Source organism: Chelonoidis abingdonii, chromosome 9, assembly GCF_003597395.2.
Source record: "Chelonoidis abingdonii isolate Lonesome George chromosome 9, CheloAbing_2.0, whole genome shotgun sequence".
In the NCBI taxonomy this organism is placed as follows: Eukaryota; Metazoa; Chordata; order Testudines; family Testudinidae; genus Chelonoidis; species Chelonoidis abingdonii.
In genome coordinates this window covers 63,330,157-63,356,489 of record NC_133777.1, presented here as the reverse complement: position 1 = coordinate 63,356,489, position 26,333 = coordinate 63,330,157, and the positions used below count along the sequence as shown (strand labels likewise).

The 26,333-nt window shown below is 44.9% G+C and overlaps 1 protein-coding gene and 1 long non-coding RNA gene across 2 annotated transcripts in view; one reads left to right on the top strand and one right to left on the bottom strand.

Annotated features, from left to right (window-relative positions):
• MAPK6 (mitogen-activated protein kinase 6) overlaps positions 1 to 26,333 on the top strand; it is a 52,846-nt gene that overhangs the window by 6,116 nt on the left and 20,397 nt on the right.
• Positions 7,340 to 25,893, bottom strand: LOC142047326 (uncharacterized). Its single transcript, XR_012656554.1, has 3 exons — positions 25,397 to 25,893; positions 13,920 to 14,059; positions 7,340 to 7,419 (listed from the first exon to the last, which is right to left on the bottom strand). It is a non-coding gene; the product is annotated as an uncharacterized LOC142047326 (long non-coding RNA).

Here is a 26,333-nt window from a genome sequence, read left to right as displayed (position 1 = left end):
AAGTGCCAGCTTAACTGGTCTCAGGTTAAAAAAACGGGTACCATCTCACACAATTTTGGTAGGGTTAGGAATGAATGATTTACTGGATAGCTGCATCTTCTGTTGGACTGTTCTCTTCTCTTCTCTTGAATTCCAGGGGCAGTAATTGCTAACGGTGTCAATTCAGCACATTGTACAATTAAACTCCTTATTTTATCCTTAGAGCAGGTAGAGATCAGGCAGTGGTAATAGAAGGCTCTTTGGCATTGTATAGTATAGCTCTGGTAGAGGGCGTGAGACTTAATTCAGTATCTATACCCATTCCGTCCTTGGCCTCTGAGCTACTTAGAACCAATTGTACTGGTACAGTTGAAATAATGAACAAGTATGTACTGATAACTGGATGAGGTCCACCATATATCAATTGTTGACCACTTTTGGTTTCTACTGACCTGGCCTAGATTTGAACTAGCTGTCTACACGTGAAAGGTTCCTAATCCCACTGGTAAACTCTTGAGCCTCTTAGATCCTTTCTTGTTCTCCCTTTTTACTGATGATTAACTTTTCCATGATGAAAGAATTTGTATGAGTGGAAAAACACACTATCCTGCCACACTGGTATTCTCAGCAAATTAAGTTTTCTCTTGCTATTGGCTTAACAGGAACAGTTTTTTGGTTGTTTTTTTTAAACCAACAGAATTACACATCTAACTTCCATGATTATGAATGCATATGGCTAATTATCTTCACCTGCATGCACAATCAACTGGTTTCGTGCACGCAGTCAAGGTAACTAATTATAGGCCCATGTATTGTATTGTGCTTAGTACATAGTGCAGCTCTCATTCCATCAACGGCCAATCTACAAGTAGGTTGAGAACAGTATATTAAATCTACAGTGACCGTGAGGCCAGCTGGCAAATGGCAGGAAGCCTGGAATTAAAATTTCTAGGTAGACTTATTTCAAAAAGTGAAAAGCTACCTTTGTGAATAATCTCAAAGTTGTTTTTATTATGGGACTGTTTGGAATGGACTTGCTTTTTTTCCTGAGCAATGTCATGCTTTATCTCTTTTTATCAAAATGGTCATTGAATTTTTTTGTTTACTAAAATCTGCATTTTCAATAACTTTATCAAGAAAAAATATTCTTTTAAAAACCAAAAAGGCACTAAAGTGTTTCACAAGAAAAACCAAAAATGTCAATGAGGCTGCTTTGAAAAATGTAGTTTAATATATTATTTCATTTTTTTGGAAAACGTTCTCTTCAAAACCTAGAAAACTAGTTGTTGTTGCAAGCTTTTAAGGATTTGTTGGAGTTTAAAACTAGCAAACTTTTCAGTGTAGTGAAATATTCATACTACAGAGTTGTACAAAAACATTAATCTCTTACTTGTAACTGAAAATTTTTAACAACACTGAACTTAAAATCCCTGCTCCCGAGCAAATGAAGTATGGACTTTAAGATTTAGGTCAAGGGTAGGCAACCTATGGCACGCGTGCCAAAGGCAGCATGCGAGCTGATTTTCAGTGGCACTCACACTGCCCGGGTCCTGGCCACTGGTCCGGGGGGCTCTGCATTTTAATTTAGTTTTAAGTGAAGCTTCTTAAACATTTTAAAACCTTATTTACTTTACATACAACAATAGTTTAGTTATATATTATAGACTTCTAGAAAGAGACATTCTAAAAATGTTAAAACGTATTACTGGCACACAAAACTAGCATGAATTAGGGTGAATAAATGAAGACTCAGCACACCACTTCTGAAAGGATGCCAACTCCTGATCTAGATCTTAGATAAGAACCTCCAGCTATGAACAGACAGTGGAACATTGTATTAATAACTATCCTTATTAGACAACTTTCTGTCCTGATAAGTCACCCAAAATACATCATATCCCCAGTATGATAGTGAATAATTACATCTGATGATGGAGTTAAACCAGAGAGGAATTCAGTCCAAGCAGAACAATTCTGTTGTACCTTTATTAGAAGAGAATGCCCATTAAGCAATTTATTTGTAAATCCCTTGAGTATGTCTGTGATTCTATGAGTAGGCACTTAAGATGGTTTTCATTGTACTTTTAAGTGGCAAGGAGGATATTATTTGAATTTACTTCCTGTGTTTGGGAAAAACTTGTCCGGCTTTTAAAAATACACGATCATTAATCACCATTTTTTAAAATATGTATGCAAATTAAGGGCTTATTCTAAACTCCACAGGGGTTAAGCAAGAAGTCCCTAGCTTTCTCCTGCCTTCAAGCCCCTCTCCCCCTTCCTACACACACACACACACACACTGCAAAACATGGCCCCTAAACTGTGAGCCTAATCCTGTCTCATTAAAATTGTGGGAGTAGATAAGTGTATGATGTCTCATTTATCTGTATTGTCTTTTCTAAGAAGTTTCATGAGTTACCTAGCTTCCAACATTGGCCATCACACTGGTCTCGGCACAGGATATGGTAAATCCTATAGTTGCAGAAGATTGTTTGAACTTGTTATTTTGTATCTAATTTTAAACATTTACCTGGTAGAGTATTGTTGAATTGTGTTCATTTTTAGACCATCTTTAAACCCATACATTTACTTAGTATAAAGACTCTAGAAAAGGTGCCCTTATACCCTATATAACATACTCACTCCACAAGAAGGACGTACTTCTCCTGTGCTGTTCTGGCTGTCAGAAGAATAGATCATTTATAAGTGATTGAAAGGAATTGGTAAACTTCTGAAAGAAGTGGAGGGACTCCAAGGTACAGTAATAAAGGAGACCCAATGTAGAATCCTTTGTTAAAAGAAAATATTTTTTTTTATTATTTTTTTCAACAGGGGAGACTGAGGGAGCCCCACATGGGACTGTTCCATGGCTCAGAGGATAGAGAACTCTTCTGAGAGGTGCAGAGACCCTGTTCAAATCATTTATCCTCCTTTGGCAGGGAGGGGGCAATTGAACCTGGGTCTCCCATATCCCAGGTGAGGGTTCTAACCACTACGCTAAATGTTATAAGGTAGGCACCACAGGCAGCAGTGACTCCTCTATCATTTTGTGTAGGGAGAGACAGGCTCCTATCTTATTTCTGAAGGAGGTGCCTAAGGCATCTGACTCCAGGCCACAGGTGTCTGTTCAAGCATAGCTAATTTGATGTAGGTGCCTCCCTACAGCCTGGATTTACATGCCTATGTGTGAGAAAGGGGAGGGATTTAGGACACACCCATAGTGTTGGCATCTCCCATTGTCTAGTTTTAGGTGGCTCCCCGCCTACCATGTGGTGCTTTGTGTATCACATTCTAAGGCGCTGTCTGCCCCTATTCATTGCATAGGAATCTAGGCACCTCACTTGGCTTTGTGATTTCTGGATTTTCTAGGCACCTAAAAGTTAGACAGTGTGATGCTCTGCATAGCAACATTGAAGTCTCTTTGTGAAGCCCCCTCAGCGTCAATAATATATAAGCCCCCACAGTGCCCAATAGAAGCTGCAGAATAGGCAGGGAAGGGAGGTGTTTATTGCTACTGTGAAGAGAAACCACTTGCAATGAGGTTGGAGTTATTGTGGGGAAGTGTCTTCCACACATACTGTGAAATCCTGGCCCTACTGAAGCCCATGGAAGTCTTGCCATGGGCTTCAATGGAGCCAGGAGTTTGCCTATAATCCAGATATTGCTATTATTTAGAGACAAATCATCAGACTTTTATTCCTAAAGAAACATGAGCTTATGCCAAGAGATTCCCAATCCTATATTATAACAGCAGAAGAAAATGAACAGGCAGAGGCGAACTCCTAAAAAGCCATTGTCTGATTCTGATAACAAGAGTAACTCCCCTGAAATTGAAGAGGTTACTCTAGTATAAGTGAGAAGATGATCACGGTGCCTAATCTTCATCAGCATCATGGGAATCTCCACAGCCCAATTAATCCATCACCATTTGTAGGCAGTAAGAAGGCCAGTTACTACTCCTGGAGAATGGAGAAACAAACATTGGTCTAACCGGTCCCACTCAGTTTTGCTGTATGTAGATAATTCATTCCCCTTCATTTTAGTGGCAGCTTAGTTGCCAGTAAATTTGACTCTTGGCTGACATGTAACTGGGGGCGGAGGGAGATACCTGGCCTATTTTGGAGCCCTGATGCAATATGGAGTAAAGATGCATGCTGTGTTTAGGACTTAAGGGAAATACATGTAATACTATCTGGCCAAGTGGCATGAGTATTCCTTTTTCTTGGGCAAAATAGACAAGTGCCATCTATGAAATGGATTGAGACCTCAAACTCATTTCTCATAGGCCAGTGTTTCTCAGACTGGGGCCGCTGCTTGTGTAGGGAAAGCCCCTGGTGAGCTGGGCCGGTTTGTTTACCTGCCGTGTCCGCAGGTCCGGCCGATTGCGACTCCCACTGCCCGCAGTTCGCCACTCCAGGCCAATGGGGGCTGCTGGAAGCAGCCCGGGCCAAGGGACGTACTGGCCACCACTTCCTGCAGCTCCCATTGGCCAGTGCACAAGTGGTGGCCCCAGTTTGAGAAACACTGTCATAGGCCATCAAATGGCCAACCCATAGTGACTACTGATTGTGGCATATAGACCAATTGCAAGGGACCATGTCAGGGAGGGGAAGAAGTAGTTAGGAAATACACTTAATGATATTGTTGAGAAATCACGAAATAACTCAGAAAATATTAATGAATATTGGTGAGATGTAATGAGAGGAGGAAGGAAGATGCTTTCCTATATGAAGTGAAAGTCTTGAGAAATAGGTTGTGTAGTATTTACTGAGAAACATAATAAAGAGACTAGATTGTGTCATGGCTGCTCAGTTGCTAAAAGTAGAGTTGTTTTGAAACTTTTAGCTTCTGAGGGTTTTAAAAGCCATGCAGCACAAAGAGCTAGCTAAAACAAACTGAGATGCTTCTGCCTTCCTTATATCAATTAATTGGTGACAAAGTGAAACAAAGGGGAAGACAACTTGGCCAACCAGGATACAAATAATAAAAAGTAATGAGATAGTGCCTAAGGGCCTCAGTCATGGTCCAGGGCCCTATTGGGCTAGGTGCTGTACAGATATGGTCTCTGCCTCAAAGAGCTTATAATCTAATTATGATGATGATGGTTTCATGTGATAAAGAACAAAATTACCAACCCACGACGCACAGATCCTCAAACAGCCTTTTCGTAGACAGTAATGACTTTCAGCCATAGCTGGCCAGGGCTGGATTTGAACCAGAGTTCTAATCAAGGAGGCTTCTGCAATCTGTTATGAATCTCCTAAAAGTAATACTATATTTGAGACCATTACGTTATAGCAAACTAGCACAAACTTTCTGCTCTCCTAATTTGTTCTGGCAGTAGGAGATCTCAGCTCAATCTGAGGCAAAAAGCAAGATTTATTCTGGGGCATATGTTGATTTACATAAACAGTTACTGCAGCGGCTTTTTGATAGTGCAATACCCATCCCATTCTGTTCCTCCCCGCACATCCCATCCCCAATTGTTTAACTCTTTAGATAACAAATAGCAGTTAAAATTATGTAACAATTCTGCAGCTTCAGACTGCAGAAGATGTGTATTTGCTGCTCGTGGATATTTATATTGAGCTTTACCACTATAAACTTATTTCCAGGGGGAAACATTATTTCTAACGTTGATGAAAATGTCCTTTGGCCAAAAATGAGGCTTTTCTCTGTATATGATAACCACTGCACATGAGCTTTATTTACAGATGAGCAGCAAAGGTTTCATCTGTGCAATGTAATAAAAATGCAGCTGTGCTGAGCAGTGCTGCATCTGTTCAATAGAAGGAAGGTTATTCATTCCTCTAGAAAAATAAAAGTATTTATACCATAAAAATATAAACCTTAACATCAGACCCTACAATTATTCTCAAACTCAAAACACATTTAGGGTGTGCCAACATAAATAATGTCTACACAGTATTATACTGACTTTGCAACTGTAGTGTAAATGCTGTCACAGCTATAACTCGAGGAAGGTATCTTAAGCAACTACTCCAATATCACCTCAGTAAGCAAAGTGTCATGTTCTCTTAACTACGTCACTTTAAAGATTTTTGAAAGCAGAGAGAACAAGCTTCACCTAGTGCAGCGTAACCCGAAATGTGCATCAGTGGGAGAGAACATAAAATGTTTTAGGTACAGGAAAACCTATTAGGCCAAAGGTCCCATTGCTTGTTTTTTTGTTTGTTTGTTTAATCCCACCTTCCTGCTTTTTCACAAAACTCTTAATCCTCTTCCCTCCTTCTCCAGAAATAAACCCAAGCACCATTTTTCAGTGTAGATGCTTTCACTGAGGAACCTTAAAAGGTATGTTTGCCTCCCCATCCCAAAAAAGGACTGAGCACTTACTCCTCTTATGAACTTCAAGAGGAGTGCAGAGGGACCCATACAATTTAGGGCACTCATCTTGATAATTTTGATACTAGTCACCTTTTAAAACTCACTTACTGGTGTTTCTCTCCATCTTTTTGTTTTGTTAAGTGGCTTTCCTTGGTAAATTATTCTATATGTTTACTACCCTTTACCTAAAACGATTCGAGGCCTGGTTTGTGCTAGACAATGAAGTCTGCTTAACTACATTGCTCAGCGGTGTAGTTAAGCCAACCTAATTTCCTAGTCTAGACCAGGCCTTGGTATGTATACATTACAACTGCTACAGCCTCACAGCTGCAGCTATGTCACTGTACTGTAAACATTTACTACAGCAATGGAAGGGGTTTTTTCCCATCACTGTGGTAATCCACCTCCTTGAAAGGTGGCTGATCCCTTGTTCAAATCCCTTCTCCCCCACCCCGCCCTGGAGGACTTGAACTAGGAGTCTCCCAAGTGCTGGGTGAGTACCTTATCCACTAAGCTAAAGACCATGAGGGAGTGTCTCCTCCTCCCTGTTTTGTGTGAACTAGCCTGAGGGCCTGATCACATAGGTGTGCTCAGAGGCTGCCTACCAGATCAGGACCACTACCCGACATGTAACTTGAGCTGGCCAATGCCTATCTTTCCCAGTTTGTGAATCAAGCTGGGGCTTAGGCATCCAGATGCATGCCTGCCTCTCTGCTGCGTATCATCAGGCAATAGTGTGCATGCTCAGGCAGGGGATAGGTGCCTGATAATCTAGAGGGAGGCTGCGATGTGCATGCCCAAAGGAAAAAATGTAGGTGCTGAAGTGAGTTTAGGCACCTAACGGGTTAAGTGGCAGCCAAGCAGCAGTGTTGCGGATTGCAACAGTGTCTGAAAATGGGACATAGGCATCTAACTTCCTTGGTGGATGCCACCTGAAGTAATATATATACCAGAGTATTACAGGGAGGTACGTTCTCCTAAGCTTTTCAATCTTTTACTGCTCTTGCCTGGGTTCTGCTTTAGCCAGCTGCTCTTCCTCCAGGTGCTCATTTTGATCAGGCAGTGAGAAAGCTGGGAGATGGTGTCCCATATCTGTGACATAAAGGAGATGTTGAGCTGGATGTGGTCTGCACCCAGGTGGCATTTCAGCACCTGTTGTCACACTGGCTGTCCCAATAACTTTGTATAAAGGTTGAATACTATTGTGGGAGAGGACTGAGCTGTTCTGCTTTAGGTGTTCAATGACATTACATTTTTGCTGTAGAAACACAAACCCCTGATCTCTCAGGTCTCGCAGAGAAGAGTTCATTTACTTCTAAAATGCAATGTAACTTGAGGGCTAAACATTTTCTGTTAATGTTTTTAGCTATTTTGCAGTTTTTACTATTTCACTTTAAATTGCACTTATGAATTGTGTTTTTTCTCTGCATTCATCACTTTGTTAATACAGTTTGAGCTCTCCCATTCTTCTACTATTTTGAATAGGGATGATGGTTTCAGTAATCTCCCAAATCCTTTTTCCTGATCAGAATGCAGATGGATACTGAAGATGGATACTGGTATCTTTCTTTATTCCATCAAATGAGGAGATAATACAGTGCTTCTTCATAATTGTTTGCTTGATCATCAAGTTTTGCATCATCCCCACTTGTTTCAGTAGGAGCTCCGTACAGAAAAGACAGCCTTGAGACTACACAAAACTAAAAAGGATTTTGACTGAATTGTCCCCTGTATACGATTTAAAACCAAATAAAACTCACTCGCTTTGATAAATGGAGCTTTTCTATCACTACTAATAATACTCATGTAGAATGTTCTTCACACTTAAATAGTTTTCCCCTAGAAAGTTTTAAAAGAATTCAGAAAGCTGTATTTTGGGAAGTGCACATTTGGATTCAAAGCCCTATCTGTGCGGCTACTACATGTGTCTTTAGAATGACCTGTTCCACCAAGCAGAAATACACTGCAAAATGGTACCTTGCAGCAATGACATTGGAACAATTTGTATGGTGGGTGTGTTGAAAGCCACTGAACAAAACTGCAAATCCTGTATATCATGGAACCCAATTCAAGCCAGGGGGTGCTGCCACAATGCCAGTTCCAGCAGCCCTGCCTTGCAGATGAGATCAGCCAAACTGCAGGGTTCTCAGTTAAACCCCACTATACCTGCCCTGGATGCTGAGCGTTGGCCCTGAGAAGCTACAAATTGAAACAGCAGTTGTCTTTTAATGGGGCTGCGTTAGGAATGTGTGTATAACTGGGCCAAAAGGAGAAAGCAGCAGTTAGACGATACCCAACCAAACTGCCAGACAGCTCTCTGGAGCTGGGCCAGTAAACCTGATCTGTACAAACATGTATGTTAAGAGGACATGAGGAAAACCTGATTCATTATGCTTTGGAAGATGGGGGAAACTGGCATTTGCACAGAATAAATAAGATGTTGCCATCTAGCCATGCACAGCCCCATCTATGTATGCATTTATACCATGCTTATCTCTGGTGTCTTAGGATCCATGGGAAAGCCTCTGTTCAGCCCTGTGGAGATCCTGCCTCTCTGACCCTCCCAAACCCACACAACAAAACTAGAAATGTGTTTGGCTCAGGTGCAATGCTGCCATTGGTCCCCTCCAAGCACAAGGTACCTCCCCATCTGAGGTTAGTTAAAGGAACTGAGAGGGAATTGATGGTGCAACAAGGAGCACTAATTTACATGGCAACTTGCCATGTAATTTGACTGAGACCATGTTGCACAGGGTAAATAATCCCTACCACTATCCCTTTATGGACAGCCATGTTCACCAAACTGCATTTATAACCTGATCTGGTACTAGCACGGAGCAAGTGTCAGTCATTTGACCTTTCCACCTGCTTCAAATGGCAAACATGGATATGGAGCCACTCTCTACACAGTGCAGTGGAAGGCTGTATAGGGACTGTACTAAGGCTGCAAGATCTTGTTCTCCTTTCTGTTGCTATTGTCCTTAGTTCCTTTCAGTCCACGGCTGCAATAATATAATGACTGTGTAGGTTGGCGGATTCTTATAATATAATGGAAGTCACTCTGGCTTTTAGAAATAACATTTCTTCTCCTACCTTTGCATCCCAAATCTCTCTCTAATGCAAGTAGCCACAACCACCCCATAAGTTTTGCTGTGTTGCTGCCTTTAAAATATCTCAATTCTGCATTTTTTTGGGTTGTACTTAAATATAGGCCTCGGCCCCCTTGGGATGGCAAAGTCCTTGTGCTCAATTAGGCATAAGAACTGCAATTATTCTGCTCCTTATCTCCTATGCCCTTCCAAGTGCATCCACTCATACGGAGGGAGGGATGCAGGGATGGACAAGAATAATCTGTTTGTTTATGCATGTGAATGGGGACAGGAATTTTTCTCCTTCTAATAACTTGGGGGCTAAGGGAGTTCACTGGTCATGGTTTATGTTAAGATTCCATTTGATAAAGGGTTAAATGTTTTAATCTGTTGTTAGTGCCACAGGACAATAGATTGGTTATAACCATTTATAACCCCTACTGTTGTGTTCATACCTATAACCCATACTGCTCATGTCTGGAATGTGCTTACAACATCTATTATTATTTATTAATGGAACCTTTAATATAAAATATGTCTGGTAAACTGATGGATTCCATACGCATTTTGGCTCCATGCTGTAGTAAAAAGGTCTAGGAATTTCCAAGATCGCCTGTTCTTCCATCCCCACGAGGCCCACAGGAAGGTGTAGCGAGGGGGAAAAGTATCCACAAAGTCCCCTCTGTGTTTCCTGTACAGCATCCCCTCAAGAGGAAAGGTTTCAGGGGCTGTAGAGCAGGGACAGAAGCAGGCCTCCCAATGCTATGGATCATGGTGATTCACGAGGAAGGTACCCCAGCATTGTACAGGCAGGTGCCTTCTGGAGGGATAACAGCCCCTCTCCTACCTTGGTAGTATGGCTCTTGATGTGGTTGTTGGTTGTGTCACTGGGGTTGCTGAGCAACAGGCACATTCAGGGGACTCAGGGAGAGAGTTAGCAGAACATGGAACATGACTCCTAATTGGCTTTCTACACAGAAACCCACCTGGTTTGCAGGCAATAGTGCTGTACAGTACATCTAGAATAACTTCGGCTGGGAGGCAGAGCAGCAATTCTCCAAAAACAATAAATCAGCAGAGCCCTTTTTGCACTGAGCATCCATGGAGGGATATTGTTGGGGTGCTGGGGCAAGAACGGGACAGAGCTCTGGAAGAGAAGAGCGGCACTGCAGAGGTTCCCTTCTGCAGAAGACATGCAGAAAAGATGCACTGGGCTAGCCTGACACTTCCCACAAAACTGATCTGTGTGTGTCAATGCATGTCCTGCCATCTAGTCGTGAGTGGGTGGGAGGAGAAGTCTTTAGTAACTGATGTAGAGCATGGCTAGAAACACCTATTAAAGTGATAAAATACCAGTTGATGATATGATTGTGGGGATGCAGATTGGTTTTTGTTTTTGTTTTTAAATCTGTAATAAGAGGCCAGAGCCACACATGGATACATGCAGCAAATTTCCAAGCCTCTGGCAGTCTGATTATACAAAGTCCACAATCCCTCTCCATGTGCAGATGGTGCCTATTGTGCTCTTAGCCACAGAAGCATTTATAATTTCCAGCGCTGAGGAATGGATTTTTTCCTCTTTTTTTCCTGCTGCAACTTACTTTTGCTATTTCATAAGAATGGCCATACTGGGTCAGACCAAAGGTCCATCTAACCCAGATCTAACTTCCGACAGTGGCCAATGCCAAGTGCCCCAGCGGGAGTGAACAGAACAGGTAATCATCAAGTGATCCATCCCCTATTGTCTATTCCCAGCTTCTGGCAAACAGAGGCTAGGGACCCCATCCCTGCCCATCCTGGCTGATAGCCATTGATCGACCTATCCTTCACAAGCTTATCTAATTCTTTTTTAAACCTGTTATAGTCTTGGCCTTCACAACAACCTCTGGCAAGGAGTTCCACAGACTGACTGTGCGTTGTGTGGAAAAAATATTTCCTTTTGTTTGTTTTAAACCTGCTGCCTGTTAATTTCATTTGGTGACCCCTAGTTCTTGTGTTATGAGAAGGAGTAAATAACACTTCCTTATTTACTTTCTTCACACCAGGCATGATTTTACAGACCTCACTCATATCCCCCCTTAGTTGTCTCTTTTCCAAGCTGAAAAGTCCCAGTCTTATTAATCTCTCCTCATATTTCACGGTAATACTCTGATTCCTGCCACACCTCCTCTACTTCCCATCCCCCAAATGCTTCTCCCTCCCTTTTGCGTGGGACCATTTTTGTGCTGCAGGTCAGTACAAAGTGGCAGCATACCAAGTAGTAAGTTTTAGCTTGCGTGTAGAATTTGTAATAAATTGCTACGGTGTTCAGCACGTAAGCCATGGGAGCGTATGGCTCATTGTTCTACGTACTTGAAATGCTGGCACCAAGTAGCAGAATTACATCAGTAGAATTACATGCAAGATGTTGCTTTTTATTTTGTAGCTTCTTCCTGTAGAAGAGTTAATAATACATCTGGCTAAGTTAGAGCACTAATGCTTGGCTTTATGAATGGAGATTTTGATTCTGCCCAAATGAGTTTCCAGAAGTTGTTAGGGAAGAAATAAATATTCTGTGGAGGCTGATATATGACTGACTGTTCTGAATTACCAGTCAAAATTTTAGTTTAGCTGCCATGACCCAGTTAAACTAAATTTGGCTCCACTCCCCACATGAGAGCAGATGTAAGCACAACGCCCTTAGCTAGTACTAGTGTAACATTTGCTTATATTGGTTTCTGTTCCAGTAGCTAATTTATCTGGTTGAAGTACTTTTTTTTATTTTTTTTAACACAGGGGGGATCCCACAGCCTCTACTTTGTTAGTCATGTTATACTAAAGAGTTTACACACTGAACAAAACAGGGGGAACTCCACACTGCCCTGAAGAGTTATACTGAAACTGAGCAGCAAACAGATTTCTTCCTGTAACAGGTAGACCCAGTACTTACAGATGTCTCTGACTATCTGGAACAAGTGAAAATCAGAGTGTTCGTTCTCTCTCTCCCATGATTTATTGTGTTTAAATTGTTCTGAGCCACTAAAGCCTCATGAAGAAATCTTTGAAAAACATTAGCTGTTGCTCTATTTTTTTTTTTTTTGAGGAATCCTTTGTTCCTCAGCTTCTACTGTGAGGAGGGAGACAATGTCATGGCGAGAGAAATGAAAACCATTTCTGCAGAGAGGGAAGGCGGTGATAAACGGACTCGGGACCAACAGTGATATCAAAACTGCAGACCATGATGCAGGTGTGAAATCTGAGTCAATGTAGCTATATTTGAAGATGGTTTGGGGGTTTTTGGTTTTTTTTGCTTTTATTTAACAAGAAAGGCCTGTCTCCCAGCCTGTCCACGCTAGTTTCCAATCATGGCTTTTTTTAACCACATAGTGACAGAGATCTGAACCAAATCAAGCATTATTGAACTTAGTCCACATACCAGTTTCTCTGTCAGCCAAAACTGTGTGCTAACCATGCAGTCCCATCCAAATCTACGATGCTGCCTAACAGTATATATGCATTGGTGCATGGTGGGAAAATCTGAGCAGCTATTGTGGAGTGCAGCGGTTCTCAAACTGTGGGTTGGGACCCCAGTGACCCTGTTTTAATGGGGTCACCAGGGCTGGCTTAGACTTGCTGGGGCCTGGGGCCAAAGCCAAAGCCTGAGTCCCACAGCCCAGGGCTGAAGTCGAAGCCTGAGGGTTTCAGCCTGGGTGACAGGGTTCAGGTTACAGGCTCCCTGCCTGGGGCTGAAGCCCTTGGGCTTCAGCTTTGACCCCCATGCCCCACCCAGGGCGGTGGGGCTTGGGCTTTGGCCCTTCCACGCAGGGCACCAGGGCTCAGGCAGGCTTGGACTTTGGTCCCCTCTCCTAGGGTTGTGTAGTAACTTTTATTGTCAGAAAGGGGTCACGGTGCCATGAAGTTTGAGAACCCCTGGTGTTGTGCTTCCACTAGTGTAGAGGATTTTGGATGGGGGTTTTCCAAGATGTCCCCATACTGCTATTCAAGACTGTGGGATTTGCCTAAGAATCCCAGATGACTCTTTGGCCACTTTCCATTATGAAGATCTCGGCCCGGGCCTGGCAAGTTTTGAAAGTTTGCTGCTTGACAGCCTTGAAAGCAAACAGGTCAAAAATGATTGCAGAAGACTGACCATTGCTCTCCCTACATGTTGCTGAGCTGAACTGCAAAGAAACCAGACTCTCTCTGGGCTAGACCCAGCAATCCCCATGGGTGGACTATTATTGTGTCTGGCTTGCTTGACATTGTCTGCAATATTGTATGCAGAACCTAAATGTTGTTACTGAGACTTTTTTCATTAATAAAAATGAATATAGAGGCTAATCTTGAAGGTTGTACATTAATTCCCACAATAATCTCATGATCATCAACAGACTTCCATACAGCTATGTTATAGTTAGTTTCTAATTTTTTTCAAGCATTAGGGGAAAAAAACAGTAACTTTTGACATTGCTAGAAACCTCACCCTTAAGACTGTATAAAACGCTGCACGAAAAGTCAACATACCTGGGTTTTGTATGCAAAACCACTCTCGTTTTTCCTCCTGATAGTTTCAAAGTTATAAGTGGGTGTTTTTTGTTTTTGTTTTTGTTTTCATTTTCTTCTTTGTAGGCCCCACTGGTGTCACTCTGGTCCTGTAGACTGTTCTTGCTGAGGAAAGTAAGGGGAGTGATTCCTGTGGTAAAAGCCTGGGAGCAAAGGCTGTTGCCAACTTAGTTATTTTGTCACTGGATTTTGTGACTTTCTGGTTTTCCTAGTGTAAAAAGAACTGTCAAAGTGACCAGTGACAAATCTAGTGACTTTCACTGCCAATTACAGTGACAGTCAGAGAAAGAAGTCACCAATATATATAATCACAAAATCATTCACCAGCAGCTCAACTGTGTTAATAAAATCCATTCCATGCTCTTCTTACTACTTTCTTTTGCACACCAAGTTAATGTCATTACATCTCAACTGGGATTATGTCATCAGTAGGAATCGCATTCCAGGGTTTCTTGGGCTGAGATCACTATAATCTGCAAGCAAGAAAAAGAGGTTTGTGGAGGCTAATAGCTTAAGCTAGGCACATTATGGAGAGAGAAGTACGTTAGCCAGTGATTGTTTTTGGCCAAATGTTTTTAATTTCTCCCTGCATGGGTAGCATACCCTGTGATGCAGGGAAAGATGGCTAATGAAGTGGGCAGGGTGGGGGAGGCAGGTTAGTCAGTGAGGAGAGCCGCACAGATGGAAGACGAGGTGGGATGAGACAGAGCCATGTGCCCCAATGGGGTAGGAGGCACCATGCCTCCAGGGAGGAAGCCCTTACTACAGGATGAAAGGTGGCGCTTGCTTGATTTTGGCTCCCGTTTACTTATTGCCCTGTCTTGGCCTGGGATTAGCTGCCTATCTGTTTTCAGAAATCAAACCCTGGAAGAGGGCAGAAGGGGTCCGGCTAGTGGATTTGTTTTTAAATCTACTTTCTTGGCTCCCTCTGGCACTGCGCTCAGGTCAGGCGAATGCCCCCCTTCCCCTGGCTCTGGGTCCTCCCTTTCACTAACCTGTCGGCTCAAATCCAGGCTGGCAAGAAAGGCGAGGCTGATATTAACCAGCCCCAGCCGACCTGGGCTGCAGTGGGACAAAGATACTTTGCAGGTTTACGTATGCCCAGTGCTTAATTTGTGATGAAAGAGGGGCCAGCGCTCAGCTGCCCTCAGTCCTGGTATGCCCTGGCACAAATTAAACACTGCCCAGAGGTGCTGGGACTATGAGCTGCCAAATGTGTCCAAAGGACGACTGAGTTTGGTTAACTTCTTTCTTGCCAGCCTAGATCTGAAATGACAGGTTAGCGAAAGGGAGGGCCCAGAGCCAGGGGGGCGAGGGAGGGCATTCACCAACAACCTGCCTTCCCCACTCTGAGCACTTCATTAGCCATCTTTCCCTGCATCACAGGACATGCTACCTACCATGGAGCAGCAAGAAAGAACACATTTGGCTAAAAACAAGCCCTGGCTAATGTGCTGCTCTCTCCAAAGTGCACCTGGCTTTAGCAAAATATTTAATTGGCATCCACAAACTTCTTTTCCTCGCCAGCAGATTATAGTGATCTCAGTCCAAGGAGCCCTTGAATGCAATTCCTTCCAAGGACATGCTCAATTGAGAGGTAATGACATTGTCTTGGTGTCCAACAGAATGTGTAAGAACAACATGGATTTTAACATTGGATTTTATTATCACTATTGAGCTACTTGTGAATGATTTTGTGACTATACTTGCCTGGGCATGCGCATGCACACACACACATATATAAAAAATTCTCTGTTGAATTCTCTGGAAGTTTTGTTTAGTGACCTTTTTTACTCCTTTTGAGTGCTTAAACAGCTATATTTAGTGACTTTTCAGGGTTTGTCTTGTGACTTCCTGCTATGTCGAGTTGGCAACACTTCCAGCAGCTGATTCCTTTTTTCCTCAGCTCCTGTCTTTTTGGTGCCTGAAACTCAGCCCCACAGACATAATGACCAATTTTCCTGTTTCATCCTCCCTGTCCCAGAAAGCAGGCATACCCCTCAACAAAACAAAGACGTTGGAACATAAGAGGTAAACCACTGTGGCAAAATGACAAAATTCAAGAGGTTAAATGAGCCAAATAGATTTTCAACAGGGATTGAAATGGAGGGAAGGGGGTATTACTATTCCTAGTTCTAATCACAAACAACTTTGCTCAGATGAATAATCAAATGAGATGCTATTCACAGGATCTGTGGATGTTCAGAATAGGATATTGTGCATAGTTTCACTGGGCTCCTTGATCCTAGTTTAGCCTCTCTTGGGCATAAATTTGCCTATGGGCTTGTTGTCTCTTTCTTAATTGGGGGAGGGGTAGTGATTATATGGCGTGTCTCAAACCCCACCCCCATTGGTGGTACCAAACTGAGACATAATTCAGGACACTTTTTGCACAAAAAGTGTGGGGAGTTCACACTAGACTCTACAACAATGTTAGGTACAGGGGGTTCCCGGTATACATTTCCCCTTTATTCGTTGTTTCAGATATCTGTTGCTCATCAATAAGGGTACACGTTCTGCTTTACGTTGGTCCTAATCTGTATATCCATGTTTTACATGGATTGGGACCAACATGAATTGGAACATGTTCCCATATTGTACTGTACTTGTGTCCGTTGGCCACATTCAAGGGTTATTACCTACAGAGGATGTTCTCCATGCTGATTACAGAGATGGCAGGTGAAGGAAAGCCCAGTGTAAATGAGTTTTGGAAGTCCTACAACATCTTGCACTGTGTGGAAAACATTGATGTGTCATGGGAAGAGGTCACTTTGCAATGTATGAATGGCATTTGTGTCGTGCACGGCCAGATGCTGTCCACGGCTTTGTGGGATTTGATACCGTTCCTGCTCTTAAGCAAGAAATTGTCAAGTTGGTGAAGGACGTCAGCTTCGAGGAGATGGTGGAGGAGGATATGCTGTACAGGAGTTGTTGAGGTCTCACACTGAGCAACTGACAAATGAGGAACCGATTGAACCGGACCAACAACAGATATCCAAAGAAAGCAAGGATGATGACAATGACATAGGGCAGGAAGCCAGGAGTCTGACAATAAAAAATCTCTCCCATTTCTTTGGATTGCTGAATAAGATGACACAAATCATACAGAGCAGTGATCCTTTTCATGAATGGCCTGCCAAAGTCTCCGGGGCTCTTGATTCAGTGGCTTGCGGCAGGGAGATCTCTCGTTCAAAGATTCATGCAAGAGCGCAGACGTTGATAAAATCCTTTTTTAAGACTTCTGCAACCAAAAAACCCAGCCACGGAAAAGCCAGCCCAAGAAAACCCTGCTGCCACCCCTACCTAAGTTTACACCCCGCTTATTCCATTGTGTCTCAATGGGAAAAGTTCCCCAGTATACATCATTTTGATATCCATCACCCTCTCCAAGAATGCAACTCCAATGCATACAGATGGCCTCCTGTACCTCAAGTTAATCCGCATTCAAAAATTAGTGACGCCAAGCCCAGAGATCAATGGGGTAGTTTATGTCTCTCAAAGCTACTGTTCCAGGTTCTCTGCAGCCTTCTCTCCAATCAGTGCATATTTTTGAGGCTTTCTTAACCATACACTCAAGTCTACACTAGAAAAAGTTTGCCTTGCAATTCCTTCCTAGTGTAGACACAGCTTCTGCTGGTACCAGAATGCTTTTGCTGGTGTAGTTTACATCACTGTATTGTCTAAAAGCTGTGGCCAACTGTTTGAGTACACTCACAGTTTGTTCTTAAGAATGGTCAAGAGACCACATAACCAAACTTACAGTTGGTCTACACTAGAAAAGTAGAGCGAGCCATCTATGTTGCTCAGGAATCCACATCTAAGAGCGAAGTAGTTAAGCTGACCTAAGTCCCCACGTAGACAGTCTTTCGGAGATCTAGCTACCGCCTCTCAGGGAAGTGGGTTACCTATGCTGACAGAAGGCATTCTCCTGTCATCATAGGCAGTGTCTACACTAGGGATCGACAACCTTTCAGAAGTGGTGCTGAGTCTTCATTTATTCACTCTAATTTAAGGTTTTGCGTGCCAGTAATATATTTTAACCTTTTTAGAAGGCCTCTTTCTATATGTCTATAATATATAACTAAATTATTGTTGTATGTGAAGTAAACAAGGTTTCAAAATGTTTAAGAAGCTTAATTTAAAATTAAATTAAATTAAAATACAGAGCCCCCCGCACCAGTGGCCAGACCCGGGCAGTGTGAGTGCCACTGAAAATAGGCTCATGTGCTGCCTTCAGCACGCATGCCATTGGTTGCCTACCCCTCATCTATGCTGAAGCATTTCAAGTGTACACAAGCACTTAACCAAATCTATTGTCTAAAGACAAAGCAGTACAATATGAAAAGGAGACATATATCTCCCAGGAAGCAATTCTTATCTCTCAGCATGCTCGCATTATACAGAAGGTATGTTTCAAAGATATGCATTTTAGCTATTTATAGTATGTTTACAAGTTACAAAAGTCCTTACACTACACTAAAATCGAATCCACCAGTCCATAAGAGTTCCCTAACTTGTTGCTCGGTTTTGTACTTTTCTTGTCTCTGGTCTGGATACTACGTTCCAAACCAGCTGCCCGTGAAGGTAACTATTCTAGGACACAGAACAAACATATTTTGATTTTGACAGAGTTTGAATTTTTGAAAGCTAACTTCAGTGTTGCAGAGTGTTATGGGATATGTAGCCAGAATAAGTATGATTCAAATATGTAACCTGGCTCCAAGTATAAAACTTTAGCCTAAACGTTTATATAGAATGTATATTACATATTAATATGGTGTGCAATATGTATAACATGTGTATTAGCTAACCACTGCCCCAAGCAAAATAAACTGTACCCACAAAAGCATTTTTATGCAGGTAGAGCTTCGTCTACACTAAAAGGGTTTACCAATACTGAAATTTTGCAAGCCCTCCGCCAATTGCCATTACTAAACCAGTTTTAGATTTGAAACTTCTTTTGGTATAAGTTCAACATTCATTTCAAAAAAGGAAAACAGTTTCTAGCAAGCAAGAGAGCACCTTCGTGGAGGTGTAATAATCTGAATTGGTAGGTGATGGTCCAATCTGGGCCCTACAAAGGAGCATAAACTATGACAAGTACTATGGAAGAAGGAAACTAGGAGGCATAACTTTTAAGCCCTGGTACAGTAGCATTGTTTTTATATAACTATGCTGGGTAGGACTGTGACTTTTTTCTTTTAACCGATATAGTTGGGCCAGCCCTGCTATATAACTGTGGCTCAAGAGACGGCTAAGGGGAGAGATGATTGAGGTCTATAAAATCATGACTGGTATAGAGAAAGTAGATAAGGAAGTGTTTACTTCTTCTCATAACACAAGAACTAGGGGTCACCAAATGAAATTAATATGCAGCAGGTTTAAAACAAACAAAAGGAAGTATTTCTTACACACAAAGCACAGTCAACCTGTGGAACTCCTTGCCAGAGGATGTTGTGAAGGCCAAGACCATAACAGGGTTCAAAAAAGAACTAGATGAATTCATACAGGACAGGTCCATCAACGGCTATTAGCTAGGATGGACAGGGATGGTGTCCCTAGTCTCTGTTTGCCAGAAGCTAGGAATGAGCAACAGGAGATGGATCACTTGATGATTACCTGTTCTGTTCATTCCCTGTGGGGCACCTGGCACTGGCCACTGATGGAAGACAGGACACTGGGCTAGATGGACCCTTGGTCTGACCCAGTAGGGCCATTCTTATGCGGCTCTTTTACTGTTAAAAAAGTGCAGGATGCGGAGCCCCCTGCACGCCATTTCTCATTTACCAGACTGCAGGACTGTGGGGGGAACTTGGACCTCTGTGCCTGTGCAGCGAGGTGGGGGGGGCGTAGTGGCTTTCTGCCCAGTGGGGGGGGGTCTCAGGGTATTCAGCCCTGTGGGGTGCTCCTGTCGGGGTTTGGCTTCAGAGGTGGGGCTGAAGCCCAGCCCCATACGACATCTCCTGCGGGGCTGAAAGCCCGAGCCCTGGCGGGTGCCCGGCTCTTGAACTTTACGAAGACTGTTTGTATATGTGCTATGGCGAGGGCTGGTTAAAATTTGGCCACCCGTGAATATAGATACAACCCCTAGTCCCAGTTGTGGATGCAGTAAGTGATATAGAAAGAAGCCTGATGCCGCCAAGGGCTTTGGCCCTTTATACACTGCTCGAGTAGGCGACAACTTTTTTCTACTGTAAACAAGGGCCCCAGGTATCTCCTTGTATTGGTCTTCCACCATGTGTAATAAGGAGACACTTATTCTTTTCAAGTAATAATATGAGGTTTTGAAAGCTGGAGTGGAGAGATATAATAAGTGGGAGTAGTCAGACAATCTTTACAGTACATTAAATTTTGGGGAGAAGGTTCAAAATACAACATTGCTAACAATTCGAGAAAAGTAAATGGGCCCAGCAGGTGCTGATATGATGTGTATAGGAAGAAGTTTATGAGGTGGGAAGGGGGAGATTGAGGCTCTGTTTTATCGCACCTAGAGAAAACCAATTTCACGAAAAGATAGTGAGTTTTTGTCAGTGATATTACTTATCTTAAATTTCATAGAGTCTTTGACTTTATCCCAGCGGTCAGTGATTTACTGCTGTTCAGTTTATTTCTAGCACATATCCTTCATTTTCGTACTGTATGGAGTGCAGTCCCTCTCCTTGCTCCCAGTCGGCTCCAACAGCCTGCACTAACTCTATTATAATCCGTACGAGCACTGTGAACTCAATTATCTGCACCCAGTCCCCTCATAATCCACCACACTGCCTGTCGCCTGTTCTGCCCCCCTTGTTGCTCCAACAATCCATGCCCCACTTCCCATCAATTTGTGCCCCAGCCATTTCATGACACCCTGGGTAAAGCCCCCATCATCCTTCCTCCCCACGACGGACCTCCCCCCGTATCTAGCCTAATTCCCTCGCTCTCCCATCTGCAGCGCCTCACAGCCCTGGCCCCACCCCAATCACCTCTCTCGCCCCCGCCCCGCTCGCGAGGCGGAGTTGCCACTGGGCCCCGCCTCGCCCCCAGGAAGCGGAGCCGCGGCGCCGCTCTCTCTACCCTTGGGGCCGCGGGTCATGGCGGCGGCTGGAAGCGGTAGCGAGGCAGCCGGGAACTGGAGCACGGAGCGGAAGCCGCCGCCAGGGCGGGCGGTCCAGAGCCTGTGCGCGCAGCCCGTCAAATGAGACCTGGGAAGCCCCGTGAGTGCGGCCGGCTGGCGCGGGGCCAGGCCCGCAGTGCGCGCCGCGCGGGCCTGGCCCGCAACAAAGCGCTTTGTTCCTCCTCGTGAGCCGGGTCCCCCCGCCCTCCCCTGCGGCGGGCCGCGGTACCGGCCGGGCCTCCGCGATGCGGCGGGCACGTGCCCCTGCCCGGCAGGGCTGCCGCCGGCCCTGGGGTAGGGTCGACCGCCAGCTCTCTCGCCCCGGCGGGATCCTTAGGTCCCCTGGGCAGCGTGCTGTGCGGGGCCTCTGGGGTGGGGACGTGGGTTCCCAGCCGGGCTGAGGCAAGCTTGGCCGGCCGGGCGGCCGCCCCCAGCGGGGCTTCTGGTCTGCGATTCTGAGCGCTGGGGGGAAGGGTCTGGCAAGCGCGCGGGGGCCTGGCTTCGCTGCGCCTGGGTCGACTTTCCCCGCGGGGGCGACCCCGGCCGCTGGTGCCCCGCAGTCTGCCCGGGGCTCGCCTTCCGTTAGGCAGCCGGTGACTCAGTTTACGGAAGGGTTGGCAGCGCGAGCAGGAACGGGCTGTCCCCGCTGCTCCTACCCCAGTGGCTCCAAGCAGCCTGCCTTGCTCTTGATTATAATCCGCTATTAAGAGACCTTGCCTTGAACTAATTATCATGCAAGCCAGTCCTGAGCCCCGGTCCACTGTTAACAGGCGCTGGGGCTCCCTGCCAGAGGTGGCTGCTGAGGAAGGCAACCGGTGTCGCTACTGATGTGTGGGGCGCTTTGGGGGCCCTGGAGTGGAGAAACTGTGTAATTGAGGGCATTGTCTCTGCCTGCAAATGAATCGAAAGGACGTTTGACAGTAACCTCTTTGTTGCTGGAGTAGCTCGCGGCAGGATAGCTTGTCAAATATTCAAGTCAAGTTGTAATAGGTGCAGCACAAGGTCACTGCGAATTGTCTTTGAACATTACTCTTGTCACTGATCTTAATTCTTTCAGTCATGGCAGAGCAGTAAACTGGGCAGAGTAATGCTAACTAGGTAATTAGAACCTCTCCTCTTTGGGACCTACCAAATATGGAAGGCGTGCATCTGTGTGTATAGTGCCTGGTTTTTAATACAAATTTTATCTTTCACTCATGGAAATGGGATGGGTGGTTGTTTTTCAACAGGTACAAAAGCAGTCCTTATTGGCAATTACAAGTTTCTGTTATATGTTCTTTGAAAGTTGATTAGTGACATGTCATATAAAATCCCCCAACCTGTCCCCCAAAAAATAAAATTTACTAAAATGTATATTTCTGGTGGTTTTATCTTTTCTTTTCAAAATTAAAATAACACTGGCAGGGGGGGGGTCTCAGGGCTTCAGCCCTGTGGGGTGCTCCTGTCGGGGTTTGGGGCTTCAGGAGTGGGGCTGAAGCCCCAAGCCCCATCAGACATCTCCTGCGGGGCTGAAGCCCCGAGCCCTGGCAGGTGTGCCCCGGCTCTTGAACTTCTGAAGACTGTTGTATGTGGCTTGGAGGGCTGGTAAATTTGGCCACCCGTGTAATATAGATACAACCCCTAGTGTAGTGTGGATGCAGTAATAGTGATATAAAGAAGCCTGATGCCCGCCAAAGGGCTTTGGCCATTATACCTGCTTCTGCAGTAGGCGGACAAACTTTTTTTCTACTGTAAACAAGGCCCAAGGATATCTCCTTGTATTGGTCTTCACCACAATGTGTAATAAGGAGACACTTATTCTTTTCAAGTAATAAATATGAGGTTTGAAGGCTGGAGTGGGAGAGTATATAATAATGTGGGAGTAGTCAGCCAATCTTGTACAGTACATAAATTTGGGGGAGAAGGTTCAAATACAAACATTGCTAAGCAATTCGAGAAAAGTAAATGGGCCCAGCCAGGTGCTGATAATGATTGTTATAGGAAGAAGTTTATGGAGGTGGGAAGGGGAGATTGAGGCTCTGTATAGCACCTAGAACAACCAATTTTCACGAAAAGATAGTGAGTTTTTGTCAGTTGATTTACTTTATTCTTAAATTTCTACTGAGCTTTTGACTTTATCCCAGCTGGGTCAAGTGATTTACTGCTGTTCAGTTTATTCTAGCACTATCCTTCTGTTTCAGTACTGTAGTTGGAGTGCAGTCCCTCTCCTTGCTCCCCAGTCGGCTCCAACAAGCCTGCCCTACTCTTATTATAATCCGTACAGAGATCTGTGAACTCAATTATCTGCACCCAGTCCCTCATAATCCACACAACCTGCCTGCTGTCCTGTTTCTGCCCCCTTGTTGCTACCACAATCCATGCCCCACTTCCCAATCATTTGTGCCCCAGCCATTTCATGACACTCCCGGGTAAGCCCCCCATCATCCGTTCCTACCCCACGGGACCTCCCCCCGTATCTAGCCTATTCCCTCGCTCTCCCCATCTGCAGCCCCTCACTAGGCCCTGCCCTCACCCCCAATCACCCTCTCTCGCCCCCGCCCCGCCTCGCGAGGCGGAGTTGCCACCTGGGCCCCGCCCCTCGCCCCAGGAAGGCGGAGCCGGCCGGCGCCCGCTTCTCTCTACCCTTGGGGCCGGGTTACATGGCGGCGGCTGGAGCGGTAGCGAGGCAGCCGGGAAGCGGAGCCGGAGCGGAGCCCGCCGCCAGGGCCGGGCGGTCCAGGAGCCTGTGCAGCGCAGCCCGTCAATGAGCCTGGGAAGCCCCGTGAGTGCGGCCGGCTGGCGGGCGGGGGCCGGCCAGGCCCGCAGTGCGCGCACGCGCGGGCCTGGCCCCGCAACAATTAGGCGCTTTGTTCCTCCTCGCAGCCTCGGGTCCCCCCGGCCCTCCCCTGCGGTTCGGGCCGCGGTAAACGGGCCGGGAGCCTCCCGCATGGCGGCGGGCACGTGCCCCTGCCCGGCAGGGCTGCCGCCGGCCCTGGGGTAGGGGGGGGTCGACCGCCCAGCTCTTCTCGCCCCGGCAGGGGATTCCTCTTGTCCCCTGGGCAGCGGTGCTTGTGCGGGGCCTCTGGGGTGGAGACGTGGGTTCCCCAGCCGGGCTGAGGCAAGCTTGGCCGGCCGGGCGGCCGCCCCCAGGCAGGGGCTTCTGGTCTGCGATTCTCGAGCGCTGGGGGGAAGGGTCTGGCAAAGCGGCGCGGGGAGCCTGGCTTCGGCTGCGCCTGGGGTCGTACTTTCCTCCCGCGGAGGCGACCCCGGCCGCTGTGCACCCTGCAGTCTGCCCGGGGCTGCGCCTTCCGCTTAGGCAGCCGGGTGACTCAGTTTACGGAAGGGTTGGCAGCGCGGAGCAGGAACCGGGGCTGTCCCCGCTGCTGCCGTAGCCCCCAGTCGGCTCCAAGCAAGCCTGCCTTGCTCTGATTATAATCCGCTATTAAGAGACCTTGCCTGTGAACTCAATTATCATGCAAGCCAGTCCCTGAGCCCCGGTGTGCACTGTTTAGACAGGCGGCTGGGGCTCCCATGCCAGAGGTGGCTGCCGTGAGGGAAGAGCCGACCGGATGTCGCTACTGAGTTGTGTGGGGCGCTTTGGGGGCCCCCTGGAGATGGAGGAAACTGTGTAATTGTAGGGCATTGTCTCTGCCTGCAAATGAATCGAAGGACGTTTGAAGGTAGACCTCTTTTGTGCTGGAGTAGCTCGCTGGCAGGATAGCTTGTCAAATATCAAGTCAAGTGTAATAGGTGGCAGGCACAAGGTCACTGCTGAATTGTCTTTTGAACATTACTCTTGTCACTGATCTTAACTCTTTTCAGTCATGGCAGAGGCAGTAGAACTGGGCAGAAGTAATGCTACTAGTAATTAGAATCCTCTCCCTTTTTGGGGACCTACCAAATTGGAAGGCTGTGCATCTGTGTATAGTGCCTGGTTTTTAATACAAATTTTATCTTTCACTCATGGAAACGGGATGGGTGGGTTGTTCAACAGGTACAAAAATGCAGTCCGTTAGGGAAACAAGTTTTCCTTGTTAATGTTCTTTGAAAGGATTAGTTGAGCAGATAAAAACCAACCTGTCCCCCAAAAAATAAAAGTTTAACTAAAATGTATAGTTTCTTGGTGGTTTATCTTTTCTTTTCAAATTAAAATAACACTGCATAGGCTTTGGCCTGCAGTTGATAACATTGAGGGGCTAAATTAGTATCATAGGGCTTTGTACTACCAGTTGGGACATTAGGGGTGAAATCCTGGCTTCACTGAAGTAAATTGGTTTCAGCAATGGGGCTGGGATTTTGCCTAGGGTCTTTTGCTACCAAAGTTAACAGTGCATTTTGTTAGCTGAGGAAATCCTTCTAGTACCACTGGCCATCACTCAGTTAAAAGGAGTCCTCTCCAGTTATCAATATTCAGAAGGATGATGGCAGGTACAATCTTGAGGTGAGAAGCCTTCATGGATTTTCTCAGGGGACCTTAGATGACCTTGGGAGGGGAAAGAAGTTGTTTGATTTTTTTTTGTTTGTTTATAAGTAGCTAAATTACAGAACAAAAGAGCACAATTTACTTGATTGTGAATTATTAAAAGAAATGGGCACAGTTGATCAAACTAGCAAAATACAGTAATGTTTAAAGGAACTGTGAATGGTGAAAATACTTTGTTACATTAATACAGTATTATTTTTGTTCAACTTTATAATGGTTAAAGTAAATGTTGTGAAAAAACGTTGTGATCGAGCCAGTACAAACATTATGCTAGGCACTACCACCAACAAATAATGTATTATATTTTGATTACATAAAACAAGTTTTTTAATCTAGCTATAAATTCCAGAAGGTGGTGGTTGATAATGAAAATAGACTTTAGGTGGGAGCAGTAATACAACCTGATACTTTTTGAAAAAGGATAGTGTAAACTACAGTTAGAATTTAGATGAGCAGCCAGAAGCCTGACTGAATATAAACTCTTGTGATCAGTCTTTTTATATTTATTTTCGAGACTCTGGTTGAAAATCATGTCCTAGTGAAGCAGCGAATTACAGCCACCTTGCAAAGTTACTATTATCAGAGTTTACCAAATGAAGCTTCTATGTGTGAAATGTTGACTACTGCATGAAATTACCATAATGGGACCTCTAAATATTGATGTTTGTGCAGAAAAAGAAAAATGCGTGTTTTTTCTGTCCATTAGTCTTGAGAGTAAACTAATAGTAACATCTGCTGACTCTCAGCATACAGTTTCCTAAACCGTGTAGGGAGTAAGTAAAAGGGTTTAGAAAAGCAGCAGTTCCATGATGACTCA